We start from the raw sequence: 15,110 nt of genomic DNA on the forward strand, positions 1-15,110 counted from the left end.
ATCAGTTGGCATAGGGAGGTGAGATAGCCAGGCCATGTAGGGACAATGTGAGTTGAGACATTTTACTTTTCCCCTTCTTTTGTCCAGTTTCTTTTAAAGGGTAGACAACCCTGTCCCTCTTTTTCTGTCATCTCCCAGAGCTGGGCCCATCCACGTGGCATAGAATACTGACTGGTTTAGGAGATATACCCAGAGACATGGAGTGATGGACAGGCACCCCAGAAAGTTAAGACCTGGGTGGCGGATGTGAGCTTTTTTATAGCAGGAATAATTCCTGACCAGGGTCCACTGCTCACATAGCATGTGATCAGACTGCCACGAGACATGGGGCAACCTGGGTCCCAGTGGGAGACAGCACCTATTAGTGATTATGATTAAGGTCATTGGTAACTATGTATTAGAGCCTGTATATTTTAAGGAGAAGCAGCCCAATCTTTCCATTGTCCCAAAGTATGATAGGTAGAGTCTGTAGCAGCATGAATAGACCCTCAGGATAGGATGCACTGAGAAGGGCATATCATTTCTGAGATATTATTGCTCTAAATGCATGAACTTAATCTGAAAGTCATCCTCATCCAGGATCCCTTTCCTCTACTTGATCACGGAAGGCTGCACACACTAGAGAAAGAAATGGGAGAATCCTGGTTCAAACTGTATGTGTCTTACAGGCAGGTGTTGCAGTGAAGTGAATACTCCTGCATAAGCAGTTCATTCAATGAAAGGCAAACTGTAGATATTCAACTTCATACCTCCTGAAGTGATAATGTAAATGCTCGTGACCCCAGCCGACTAATTCCTCTCATGCCTTGTCCTTCTCTTGGATCCTTGGTTGTGCAAAGGTATAGTTATCCTGGATTTGAAAAGCTGTCAGCTTCAATACTTCACATGTCGAGACAAGTTGGGCATATCAAGGTTCTTTATATCTCTTCCACATATTCTTAGAGAAACATAGCAAAGATTGGAGTGACCAGGTCATTAATTCTCTGGATATATTTACTGGCAAAGTATCACATGACCCAAATAAATATAATTATTTTGAAGCTATCCTGTGCAAGTGGTTGCTGGAACAGTGGAATGAGCGCACTCATCCTTGGAAGATCAATGTGAATCTGTCTGCAGGTATCCTGGTGAAGCTCCTTATTTCAAGTCACGACACTGCTCAATAAAGCCGAAATATTCCTCCTGCAATCCTCCTGCTTCCATTGCAGAGTGAATTTTCTTCTCTCAGTGTTTGCTGGGAGATAGCCTGCCCAGAGTGTCAAGGTTAAGGACAAACCTCCCTGTAAATCCTGACCAGCTGCACTTCCTCGATTCATCTGAGTCATTATTGCAGTTGGAGAGAAGCTAATGAAATTTTTCTGGGTGGATTTTTATCCTAGACACTCAGGGGGAACCCCAGAAACATTCTTGTCTGAGATCCAAGAGAAAATGGGAATGATAGGTTGGAGAGGAAGTGACTGCTATTTGTAGAGCCAGTATGTATCACTGGAGTTTCTGGACAGCTGAGCATCATGGCTAGATTTATGACCTTGTAGTTGTTAGGAACTTCAGGTGTTGTTGACTCGGACCATTCTGGTTTCATCCTCAGCTTACTCTGGTTTTCCAGCACCTGGGCTGCCGTTGCCAAAGCAGAGTTCAAAATTTGGAAAGGAAGTGAGGAAAAGTCCTGTTTCTTACCATCGATGTTCCAAGCACCAGTGGTATTCTGGGAAAACTCATGAAAACTGAAGGCTTTCTTATACTTCAGAGGAACAATGACTTTTGACCATTCTTTAATGAAATTTTGGTGAGTGGAGGGTGCTGTGCTCTCTTCACCGGTTGGATGTACCCCAGCAGGTTGGTGCTCGTCTTCCAAAACTGCCCACTATTCTCAGAAGCCACTGCTCTGGTTTCTTGTACGCATTGTAGGGGAGCCATGAGTGGGGAGAATTTGGCCAAATGGTCCCCAGACCCTGAAACCAGAAGGCCAACCCAGGCTGCCCTTCACTGCTGGCCACCTGTACCCAGCTCCTGGAGGTGCCATCTTGGATAGTGTTCATTTAACCATTCTTTTTCTCATTTTACTTATAGCCTGGATCATCTCAGTTATCTTGTCTTTGAGCTCATGACATTTTCCCCACTATCTTCAATATGCTTTTGAGACCATCTAGGAAATTTTCATTTTAGTTATTGTGGTCAATTATTTCTGTTTAGCTCTTCCAAAAATTTTCTCTGGTTATTGAGATTCTCATATCATACATTCACTTTCTTCTTGCTATCCTTTAGTTCTTAGTATTTTTCTCTGTGTATTCCTTTAACTTGAGTATATTGAGGATCATATTTTATAATGTTTGTCTGGTATATAACCAAATCTTGTCTTCTCTGTTGATGGTTTCTTTATTTTTGTCTTGTCCCTTTGGATGGATCATTATTTCCTGTATTTTGTGTTGTAATGTTTGCTTGCACACCGTTATACTTTACTATTTTTAAGTATGTATCTAGAACTTAGTCCCTGCACCGTCTTTCCTTTAAGTTTGTATAGTGATATGACAGAGATTTCCTTAAATGCTGGGATCTGACAAAAACAAACAAACAAACAAAAATATATATATAAAAAACCTTTCAAAGTCTTTGCAAATCAGCTCTGTGTTGGCTGGTATCCTCCTTCAGAGTTTAGCCTTCTTATTAAGAAGATCAGTCTGAGGTGAATGTGAAGTGCAGAGTTCTCTCCATCTTCTCTGAGCTTGCATATTGTCCTGGGTTTTTGCTTGCTTTGTGGCCCTAGGAACTTCCCCTACTGGAATTTTAATGCCATCTCTACTCCTTAGGAAATACACTTGTCCCCCTCTCATATGCTCTATTGTATTATTTAAAACAAATCATCTTTTTTCTCAGATTGCTTTGTCTTAATTTCTTTCCTACATGATTTTTGCTGTCTGCAAACTGCTCTGCCTGCAAAACAAGTTCTAGGAGGGTGAGCCCAAGACAAGTTTTCTGGTTCAGTCTTTCATGTTTCCACATGATAAGTTAGCACTGACATACAGGCACTGCAGTATGAATTTAGGGCTTACTCAGTTCCTCTGGAAAAGGTCAGAGAACCCTAATGGGAGTGCAGGATGGCTCCACCCTGCTGCGGGGAGTGGGAGAAGGAGGCACCAGTAAGTGCACCACAAGCTAACAAGCTCCTCCTACAGTTTTTAAGGCTGCAATTTCTTAATTTGGCACTCACTCAGTTACTGCAACCCTTTAACTGTTTTCTGGTGTTCTGACAAAGATGGCTCTGCTGGTTTTTGCTAATTTGTCAAAGATTCTGTGGGGGAAAGTCAGTCCAGAATGTCTTCCACTGATACTTTTGTCAGCTGGCTCTAGTCTTACTTGGCTTTAAAAACGGTTCTTATCTTTTCCCATTAAAAACCTTCAAACATGGGCAGGCAATGGTGGCTCAGTGGCAGAGGTTTCGCCTGCCATGCCAGAGACCTGGGTTCGATTTCCGGTGCCTCCCGATGTTAAAAAAAAAGAAAGAAAGAAAGAAAGAAAAAGAAAATCTTCCAACATGTGAAACAACTAAGATGATTTTTCAGAGTTTCCTCTCTGACAGCATGGAGACCTTCATTGTATGAAATGCTATTTATTTACCTATAAGAACTTGGTAGTGTCTTCTGAATTAGTTTATTATCATTGTTATCGCAATTATTAGAAGTATTTGTTTATTTTTCATGTTTCATTATATTTTACTTCCCAGAACTAAACAGAATTCAGAAATATCAAAGCTTTCATTATAAATATTGTATATATTTTGTTTCTATTTGTGTAAGCTAAGATCATATTGGCTGTTTTGACAGCTATTTGGATTAATTTCCTTTATAATATGATTTAATTTTCCCTTCTATACTAGCTTTGTATCATTCAGAAATTTGATCAATATGCATTACTGATACTCATTGAATTCATTGGGTAAATTGTCACCTTAAGGCACAGGATGAAAGAGAATTCTCAAGATCAGTGTGATCTAATAATCAGAAACCTCTGGGTAAAGTTGTTCAGCCAATTATGAATTTACCTACTTGTGTAATAATTCAGCTCATATTTCTCCATTTCATTCTTAAAGATAACACAAGAAACTTTTACATATCTTACAGAAATCTGGATATATTTTGTCTACTGCTTTTTTTCTGACCTTCCAGCCTAGTAAATCTTTCAAAAAAGAAAATTGCATTTAATCTAAAAAGACTTGTTCTTAGTCAACCCGTGGTAATGATTACCACTTTTTTTCTAGTTGCTTGTAACCCATGCTTGAAACTCTCGACTCAGGGTTTTTTGCCTGGGATTGATATAACAGTCTTTAATTTTCAAAAGGTAGTTCTTTTCCCTTTTCAAATATCAAAATTACAATTTTTCCCTCAGTATTCTTGTGGAGTCCTTTTTGTTTCAATGGCTTTTTAAATAGGCTTATTCTTGCTTTGAAGGATATTTCACAAGTGAAAAGAAGTTTAATAAGGAATAGAATATTGTCTTCACTAATCTATTATTTTGAATAATTGAATTTTCATAAGAGTAGAAAGATAATTTAGGATGTAATATTTCATATAGTGAAAAAAATGTGCAAACCTCTGAAATTTTCCATTTCTTTTTCTACTGTTTAATGCAATGAAGATAATATTTAGCAATTTTTATTAAAATAAAATGCAATGTAGGACACACATTTTATAAAAATATTTGCCTATTTTTATTTATCTAATGTCCATTTTTCCATTTTATTTATATTCCTCTGTGTTCTCTATATTCATATAAAGATGGATGAAATCATGTTTATCTACTATTAATAAAAGCTGATTTTAGTTGGTGGGATATTGGGCATTATCATTTTAATTTATTAATCATAAACTTCAGTATCGGTTTAATTTTCACTATGAGTTGTTTCATTTTTATGAAGAATGCATTATCATCATTGTTTTAAATACTTTAGCTGATGGCATTTTGGAATTTGATAAAATGCTTAGATGTTCATATGAGCAAATAAATTGGCAAGAATTAAATTGAAAAAAATTGTATAAGAAAGGGCAATATAATGTAAAAATAAGTAGTATAAAGGCAATTTTATTAGGTTATGAAAATATAAAGGTAAATTAATTAAAAGAGTGAGATATCAATGCAAGAATATATATGCATCTTAGAGGAAATGCTAACAATAATTGAACACTAATTTGTGCCAGACATTACAGTAAGTGCTTTATTTATACTGTATCCTTTGATCTTCACAATAACACTAGGAATTCACTGCCATAATTATTATTCCTATTTTCTGATAAGGGAATTGGAGATAAATTCACTTGGATTACATGGTAGATGAATGATACAGCTAGGATACAAAGGCTGCCTTACTTCAGAGCCCAAACTATAAAAAATAAAATGTTATTTTATAGAAATTCAATTCTTTAAAAAAGAGGTGAAAGAGCATTAACATTTTGAAAATAGGCAAATAATAATCACTTACCCAATAAAAAGTAAATCAGTGTTTTGATTACTATAAAATCAAAGAAATGCAAAATATAATGCTGTTATTTTGTACTTATAAAGTTGCCCAAAATTCATTCCTTTCTATCATTTATCAAGAAGCTTTGTATTGTATTTTTTATACCAGGTTTTAGTCTAGGGATTTGGGGTTCACTGATATGGAATAAAGGCATATTTTTGCTTACTAAAGTTCAAGTTATAATTCAAGGCTGAGAGAACTGAACAAAAGCATATATTCTATAAATTTATAATGATAAGAGCTATTAAGAAGTCACAATGTGATAGAGAGTGGCTGAGTTTTTGCTCTGTTTAAAAAGGCCTCTTTGAGAAGTAATTCAGCTAATATCTCAGTGCTGTGAAGGATGCAAATACATGGAAATCCAAGGAAAGTAAAGTACAGGAAGAGGAAAGTATTTGCAAAGGCTTTCAGACAAGTGACAGACATAAGGTCAATGTGACTGGTAAACAGTGAATGCTGGGGCGAGGGAAAGGGAAAAAGGTAGAGAGGTAGGCAAGGCTCATATTATATAGACACCGCAATAACTGAAGAGCAGGGGGATGCAATTTGAGTGTACAAAGCTGGGGTGTTAAGATTTGATTGCATCTTTGAAAAACAATCACCTTTACTGTTGTGTGGACAACCGACTGTAGTAGCCAAGGGCAGAAACTGGGAGAATGACAGTAAGTTCATGTAGCAAACAAGGCAAGAGATGGTAATGTCTTGGACATCTTTATGTTAACATTGATGGTGATATTTGGCCGGATTCTGGATATGTTTTGGTGGTGGAGCCAGTAACAGTTTTTAATGACCAGATGTGGACTATGAGGTTAACAAAAGAACAAAGCCTGGTTCCTGGGATTTATGCTTAGCAACTGGGGAGATGTTGGGGTCATTAACTCAAGGGAAAGATTGGGGAAATGTTGGCTCAGTCTTCCAAAATATTGGTCTTCCACGCTTTTTAGTGTTTGTTTTTACCTTCTATTTCTGAATTTTTTCTTTTGTTTTTAACAGTCTACTTTTGTTTAATGGAAGCTTTGTTCTCTCTAATTGTTCTGAAATATTAACTGTAGTGCCTTCTAAATTGCCTTCTTGTTTCACCACTAACTCTGATCCATTTGGTCTTGGTTCAATCATATTTCACTTAGTGTTGTTTTGCCTCAAATGCTGTGTGGTTTTTCTCATGGTGGGATCTTCTATGTAATTTTGAGATTCTTTATTGACCTGTCTATGACTTATGGTGGCAGTGATTGTGATCAATGGAAGGACCCTGTTTCTGTGTAAGGTGAATCAATAGCTGGTTATCTAGGAATGAGAGCTCCTAGAATTTGCAAGCAACTTGGAACTCTGGCCTGATTTCTGCTACAATTTTGCCCGTAACATAAAGCTCCTCTCTGAGGAAGATTGCCTTTTCTGCTTAGTTAATTTGATTCAATCACCCCCACTTTTTGTTTTCTAACAATATGAGTTGCTTCCTTGAATCAGGTGTATTCATCTGTGCCAACAAGAGGCCCTGTTGACTCTCAGCTTTCTGTTTATTGCAACTTCTGCACATATCTGGGACTTCTTTTGAATCTATTTTTGAGCATGTTGCTTTTTAGATGAAAAAAAAAATGTTTACCATAATATGGTCTCCATCTATTCGCAGTTCTGTCCTTGCCTTTAAGTCTTCTTTCTGTAAATTGTAGGTTGCAAGTGATGCTCTGATTATGATTTCTCTACTTACCTGAAATCTGTGCTGTTATCCTTCACTCTAGGCTCCTTGTTGAAGTTCATGGCATATAAATGCAACAATCTTGCTTTATTTCTAGTATTCATTCAGATTTTCCCTTTATTTGTTTAGAGGAAGAAGAGAGTGCTCCAATACTTGGCCCTTTGGTCATTTGCATAGGGATGGTCCCATAATATTTAACAATCTCATGCTTGGATATGTGACATTTTCCACATTTTTTATATGTAATCCCAGTAAGAACTTCACTTTTTTTTTCACTGGAATGATTTCTAAATATACAGACTTGGGATTTTTGCAGCTTGGAAGTCTCACTTGGAGAACTTTCTTTTCAGTGTCTTGACAATTATTTCTGTGTTACTGCCAACTTTAAAACAAAATGAATATTTTTTCTTTTTATAAATTTAAAACTTAGTAATTTCTTTATAACTATGAATATAATATGTTAATTACAGAAAGTTTGAAGAATAGATAAATATATAAATAAAAATTAAAAGAATTCATATCAATTATCTGGAAAATAATGGCATAGGTGCTTCAACAAAGAGTCACTTTCTTCTTTCATTTGTCCTGCTTGTTTAATAGCAACGTGATTTTATTTCAGAATATAATTGAAGGATTAACAAATCAAAAATAAAATTTTCCTAGAGTCCTATCATAGTAATATTTTACTTTATGCCTGTTACATTATCTGTGAATATATATAATTCTTACACATTTAAAATACTGCCATTATTAGAAATTTATATTTTGCATTTCCAGTTAAAGCAATAATATGTATTATCATTCTGCTACACTTTGCACCTTGAGTTTTTCAAATATTTTTCTTTATTTATTATGAACATGGATTATATATTTATCTGCATTTTTTTGTTGTAATAATGCACCAAAGGCTTACATCTATATTGATACACATGCGGCTCTAAAGTACTTTATATTGGTGCAGGATATTAAATAGTACGTATGCTATCCTTAATGTATTTTATCCTTTCCTTATTTATGACCAATCAGACAATGTTGTAATAAATGTCATTGTACAGATATGCTGATATATTTATTTCAATGTGACAGAGTTTCAAAAGTGGGATGATGAAATAAAAATGTAAGTGCATCGAAAGCATATTACTAAATATTTTTTTTAAATCTCACCAACAATATGTGAGAGGGCCCTTTTCTCTGCATTCCTTCTCACGTTATTAAATTTTTTTGAAGTCTAATGAAAATGAGCATGTCATGTTTGCTCTACTTTTATACTAAACCGTAAAGAAGCAGATTTTTCTTTGTTTAATTTTCATTTCTGTTTTAGAATTGTTTGTTCATTTATTTTATTTATTTCATTTAGATTATGTTCTTTAATTTCATTTCATTTGGTTTGTTCATTTAGTTTATTATATTAGCTGCCTTTATCAATTTGTAAGAGCATTTTTGTATATTATGATTAAAACAGTTTATCTATTTTAGGTGATATGATTTATCCAGGCATCATTTTTATTAGAAAATAGAAATCAGATATTACATACCATTTGTAACATGTTTTTAACCCCATAACTTTATTAGTTTTGTTATAAAAGTAATACCTTTGTTTCCTTTATTACTCACAACTTGCATTAGTATGCTATACTTGTTACAATCAATAAACCAATATTGATACATTATTAATGCACTTTTGGTATATGATCAATGTGACAGATAGCTAAAAAGTCTATCTGTCATTCAGAGTACCTTATTTTTTCTCTACCATCTCTTTTCTGCTCCAGGGTCTCATTCAGAATACCACAATGCATGTAGTCATCAGGTATACTTGGGCTCACTTTTCTAGGCATGACAGTTTCTCAAGCTTTCCTTGCTTTTGACAATTCTGAGAAATACTGGTCAGTTATTTTGTAAAATGTCCCTCACTTGGGAATTAAAAAAAAAATTATTAAAGAAAGTATGGATTTGCAGAACATTCATGCATAAAATATAAGAGTCCCTTACACCATCTCACCATCAACACTTTGCATTGGTATGGAACATTTGTTACAACTGATGATAGCATTTTGGCATAATTGTACTATTTTTTTAACAGTTGTAGTCATCATCTATTGAGAGATTCTATGTTCTAGGCACATGTGAAGCAACTTACACAGAATACCTCGTTTAAAACACCCAATACAAAGGCCTGTGAAATATATCCTACTATTGTTATAATTAGAGAAGATGTAGGTTTACAGAAAACTCATGTAAAAAATACAACGTTCCCATATATACATCAGTTGTTGTCACTTTGCATTAGTGTGATATCTTTATTACAATTGATGAAAAATTATTAAAATAGTACTATGAATTCATTTCCCAGTGCCTGCCCATGTGGAAAAAAATAGTGCTATTAACTATCATCCATAGTTTACATTATATTTATTTTTTCCATTAAACCACCCACCTTATTATTATCACCTTGTATGTGTCATACATTTTTTATAATTCAGGAAAGAACATTCTTATACTATTAAACCCAGTCCATCATCCAAAGCAGGGCTCACCGTGTTATCCAGTCCCATGTTTTATTATCTTCTAATATTCATTCTAGTAATACATATGACTCAAAACTTTCCCCTCCAACCATATCTACATACATAATTCAACACCAATAATTACACTCACAATAATGGGTGACCATTACCACCATCCATTTCCAAACACTTAGAATCAACTTACATAGAAATTCTGTATAAATTAAGCATCAGCTCCCCATTCTCTGCTCCCAATCTACCCCCTTGTAACCCATATTCTAGATTCTGACAATATGAGTTTGTTTATTATAGTTAGTTCATATCAGCAAGATCATACAATGCTTGTTCTTTTATGTATGACTTCTTTCAATCAGTATAATGTTTTCAAAGTTAGTGCATGTTGTGGCATGCATCAGGACTTCATTCCTTTTTATGGCTGAATAATTTTCCATTGTATATATATATAACACATTTTGTTTATTCATTCATTGGTTGATGGATACTCAGGATAACTTCATTTTCTGGCACTTGTGAATAATGTCACTATGAACATCAGTATGCAAATACTTGAGTCCCTGCCTTCAATTCTTCTGGATATATAGACCTAGTAGCCAGATTGCCAGGTCATATGGTAATTATATACCTAGCTTCATCGAAAATTGATAAACTGTCTTCCACAGCAGGTACACCACTTTACATTCCCTCTAATGAATGAGTGTTCCAAATTCTCCACATCATATCCAACACTTGTACTTTTATTTTATAGAGTCATTCTAGCAGGGGTGAAATGATAGCTCATTTTGGTTTTGATTTGCATTTCCCTAATGTCCAGTGATGTTGAGCATCTTTTCATGTGCTTTTTAGCTATTTGTATTTCTTTTTTGGTGCAATGTCTATTCAATTCTTTTGTCGGTTTTTAAATTGGGTTGTCTTTTCACTGTTGATTTATAGGATTTCTTTATATATATTGTATAGTAAACTCATATCAGATATGTGACTTACAGATATTTTCTCACATTGAGTAGGTTATCTTTACACTTCTGTGACAGAGTCCTTTGATAAACAAAGGTTTTAAGTTTTGAAGAAGACCCATTTATTGATTTTTTTCTTTTATTGCTTGTTCTCTGGTCATAAAGTTAAGAAGCTGTTGTCTAGCAAAATATTTTGAAAACACTTCCCTAGATTTTCTTCTCAGAGTTTTATAGTACTGGTTCTCATATGTAGATGTTTGAACCATTCTTAATTTTTATACTTGGTATCAGGTAGACGTCCTCCTTCACTTTTTTTTCTTTTGTATGCTGTATGGTGGGGGTCACGTTTCATTCTTTTTGCATATGAGTATCCCATTATTGTAACACCATTTGTTGAATTTTTGTTTGGTCTCTCTTTCATTTGCTTGTTTGTTTTTGGGAAGTGCATGGGCTGGAAATCGAATCTGGGTCTCCTGCATGGCAGATAAGAATTCTACCACTGAACTACACTTACACACTCCTCCTTCGCTCTTTTGCATATGGATGGCCGGTTCTCCCAGAACCACTTGTTGAGGAAACTATTCTTTCCCAATTGGGTTGACTTGGCAGCCTTGTCAAAAATCAATTGGCCAAAGATGTGAGGGTCTATTTCTGAACTCTTTAATTCTATTCCATTAGTTTTAATGTTAATCCTTGGGCCAGCACCATAGGTTTGGCCTCTGTAGCTGTGTAATAAGCTTTAAAGCCAGGAAGTGGATCTTCCAATTTAATTCTTCATTTTAAATATAGTTTTGACTATTTGGGGCCACTTGCTCTTCAAAATAAATTTGATAATTGGGTTTTCCATTTTCAAAAATAAGCTGCTGGAATTTTGACTGGTGTTCTAGTTTGTTAGCTGCCAGAATGCAACACACCAGAGATGAATTGGTCTTCAATTTATTTAGTTAATGTATAGTTCTTCAGAGGAAAGGAGGTTAACTTTCAACTGAGGTTCTTTCTTACATGGGAAAGCACAGGGCGATCTCTGCTGGCCTTCTCTCCAGGCCACTAGGTTACAACAACTTTCCCTGGGGTGATTCCTTTCTGCATCTCCAAAGGCCTGGGCTGAGCTGTGAGTGCTGAGATAAGGTATGCTGAGCTGCTTGGGCTGTGCTACATTGACCTTTCTCATTTAAGCACCAGCCAATTAAATCAGATATCTTTCATTGCAGCAGGCATGCCTCCTAGCCAACTGCAGATGCAATCAGCAACAGATGAGGTTCACATGCCATTGGCTCCTGTCCATAGCGATAGAACTAGACACCTTCACCTAGCCAAGTTGACACCTGAATCTAACTACAACATGTCCTTGTCAACTTGGCAACTACATGCATCACCTTAAACAATATTAAAGTGTAAAAATTATCTTCTAGCTGTGGACCTATGAATCTCAAAACAAGTTATCTGGTGACAATATGCAAAGAAGGACATTCACAGGATACAGGTTTTCATTTCCATAAGGAGAAATTGGAAGGAATACAGGAATCACAAGACCCAAACAATTTTGAAAACCTGCAGGGCAAACACCATTGAATTTCAAATGCCAAATGTCATTTATCCTTCAGTTTTAGAAAGTGGCAGTCCCATCCTTTCCAAGGGCCTATGCAGTGGCCTGCCTCTTTATGAATCAACCTTGGGGGACATTGAGGAGACCACCTTTGTCTCGGCTCCACCCTCTCCAGGCATCAGGGCCACAACTGGGCTCTCTGCCATTTCCAGGGCACATGCTCAACCCCTCCATGTGGTGGCAGCCAGGCTCTCCCCAGTTCCCAACTCACATGCTGTACCTTTTCCAAGACCTGAGGCAGCACAACTCTTCCACTGCAATGAGGTGGGAGACTCATCTTCTGCCTTCTGGGCAAACTCACCCTCTCCATGTATATGGATGGGTCCACTCTCCTGGCCAAGGTTTCTTGGCTTCAGACCGGAGCTTCCATGGTTCTCACTCTGCAAACTCCAGTTTGTTCCTTTTGTGGCCCCCTTTGTCCAGATTGGCAGTGGTACCATTTATACCAACAGTCTCTTCAAGCACTTCAGGACTTCTCCATCATTCTCATCACAGTTCCTCCAAAATTTTCCCCTTATCCATCCAGAAACCTGGTCCAACATGTCTGGTGTTTGCAAACTGCAGCAGCATCCCACTTCTTTGGTACCAAATCTGTTTCTTTAGTCTTTTAATTATTAGGATCTGTCCTATCTTATGAAGTTTAGATTAACCCTCCCTTCCTCCTTTTTTAAATTTCTGGGAGGTTTTCTTTTTTGGTCTCTGGTTTCATCTTCATTAGGGTCTCTCACCTCAGGGAGCTAGAGGGGGTCAATCCAGAAAGATGATCAGTCCAGAAAATTCTGTTTTGCATTCACTTGGTCCTGCCAAAAGAAACTGGAATGAATGAGAGCACAATAGTTCTTGTCAACAGTCCTACCATGGTCTCTCCCTCCCCCTTTCTAGGGGTTCTTTTGTATGCAGCACTCCCCAGCAGCTTGTGTTATGCCTTGGGCATCTGCAAACTGTGATCCCTGTGCCTGTACATGCATGGAGTTCTAACTCACTGATGTAAGTCATGATATAATCTGTGTGCAGTGTCTGCAGTGTAGGGACCTGGGCTGCTGCCTCTGAGGGACTCCCAAGCTCCCAAGGAATAAACGAGGGGGAGAGGAATGGACCAGTGGGTCTGGATGGAAATTTCCTACCTGACAGTTTTCTTTTTTTTTTTGATTTAGCCCTTGCAGAGTCCTTCTTCAGTCTCTACCACCATCCATAGATCTAAACAAGTGAGATTTGTCCTTTAATTCACTGAATGTATGGGGAGGCTTTTTCAGGTAATGTCTTACAACACCATTTTGATGATGTCACCCTCATAACATGTTTCAGCTACCTAAGATGAAGGCTGTGGTATTGTTAATTAAAGATAATTATAATGTGGGAAAATGCTATATTTAATGGCATCATAATAATTGCTACCATGGCTTCACCATAATTTACTTACCAATGTGTCTAATATTAGCCATTGTGAGTGTTAATTATTTGACTATGAAAATAATACTTGTTATAAAGCATTTCCTGATTTATTTATTTATTATATTTTTAGATTAGTTTCCTAGAATGAGAATTATCAGATTCAAATACATGAAAAATTTAAATCTACTAATTAAATTCTTAGTAAATAAAGAACCTTGTTTCATTTGCTCTCTTCTTTTACGGTGGTGTTCACGTTTTCTCAGCTGCTCAAGCAAATGCCATGCAATGGGCTGACTTAAACAATCGAAATTTATTGGCTAATGGTTTAAGGCTGGGAGAATTCCAAAACTGAGGCATCAGGAAGGCATATTTCTTCCCAAATGGTGTTCTGGGGCTGTCTAACTTGTCACATGGCAAAACAAATGAGGTATTTCTTGTTCTCTCTCTTGTATTCCATGTTCCTTGATATTCAGCTTCTTGCTTCTCACAATTTTCTCTCTATCTGAATTTCTTTCTGTATGTAAAGGATGCCAGTAATAGGATCAAGGTACATCCTGATTCATTTGGGCTACACTTTACCTAAAGCAACCTCACCAAATGATCTTATTTACAATGGGTTTACATGAACAGAAATGGAGTATGTTTAAGAAAATGTTTTTCTGCGGAACATAGCCCCAGACTAAGACAAACAGGAATTTACTAACTAATGGTTTTGAGACTAGGAAGTGTCCCAAATCAAGGCATCATCAAAGTGATGCTGTCTCCTGGAGGCTGGCGTGTGGTGGACCTGGCTGTCAGTGATACTAAATCCTTGGTTTTCCTGTCACATGGCAATCCATATGGTAGCTTCTCTTGGCTTCTATTTATTCTCTTGACTTTTAGGTTCTTCCCATGGCTTTCTCTCTATGTGCATGAGTTTCATCTTGCTTATAAAAGATTCTCAAAACGAGATTAAGACCTATCTTGATTAAGTTGGGCCTCATTGTAACTGAAATAATCTCATAAAAAGGTCCTATGACAATGTTCACACTCACGGGGATGGATTAAGATTATGCTTTTCTAGTGTTCATAACTTCAAGCTATGCTATTAATTTAACCGGTAAATTTACATTTCTAGATATTGCAGTGAATTATAAATAAAGTTTATTTTACTTGATTTTTGTACAGAGTAAGCACTCTTCTTCTGTTTAGTGGCTAATTTCCTCTACATTTCCAAGGGCTATCAAATTAATCTTATCTTTTCCCTGCTGAGTGAAAATCCCACATACTAATTTTGGGACAATGGTGCTGCATGTTAATGAATCCCCTCCTTAGAAGGTTCAAAAATGAGAGATTTATGTTTACATGTTAAGCATTTAAAAATGCAAGTTAAGAATAATTTTTCAAGATTACTACTGGATCAGAGAGTTTGTGTTTGTGATTCTCCTTC

General features: G+C 36.3%; 1 long non-coding RNA gene and 1 pseudogene across 7 annotated transcripts in view; both read right to left on the reverse strand.

Moving 5' to 3' along the window:
• LOC143665306 (uncharacterized) overlaps positions 1 to 15,110 on the reverse strand; it is a 174,409-nt gene that overhangs the window by 64,402 nt on the left and 94,897 nt on the right. For 5 of the 7 annotated variants that reach the window (XR_013166860.1, XR_013166861.1, XR_013166856.1 and 2 more), the window contains one exon: positions 13,018 to 13,089. The exons of the other annotated variants lie outside the window; for them this stretch is intronic. This is a non-coding gene — a long non-coding RNA (uncharacterized LOC143665306). The remainder of the gene's footprint in view (positions 1 to 13,017; positions 13,090 to 15,110) is intronic. 7 annotated transcript variants of the gene reach the window in all.
• On the reverse strand, positions 362 to 1,917 carry LOC143665762 (TBC1 domain family member 22B-like; annotated as a pseudogene).

The sequence above is a fragment of the Tamandua tetradactyla genome, chromosome 21 (assembly GCF_023851605.1).
Source record: "Tamandua tetradactyla isolate mTamTet1 chromosome 21, mTamTet1.pri, whole genome shotgun sequence".
Classification (NCBI taxonomy): Eukaryota; Metazoa; Chordata; class Mammalia; order Pilosa; family Myrmecophagidae; genus Tamandua; species Tamandua tetradactyla.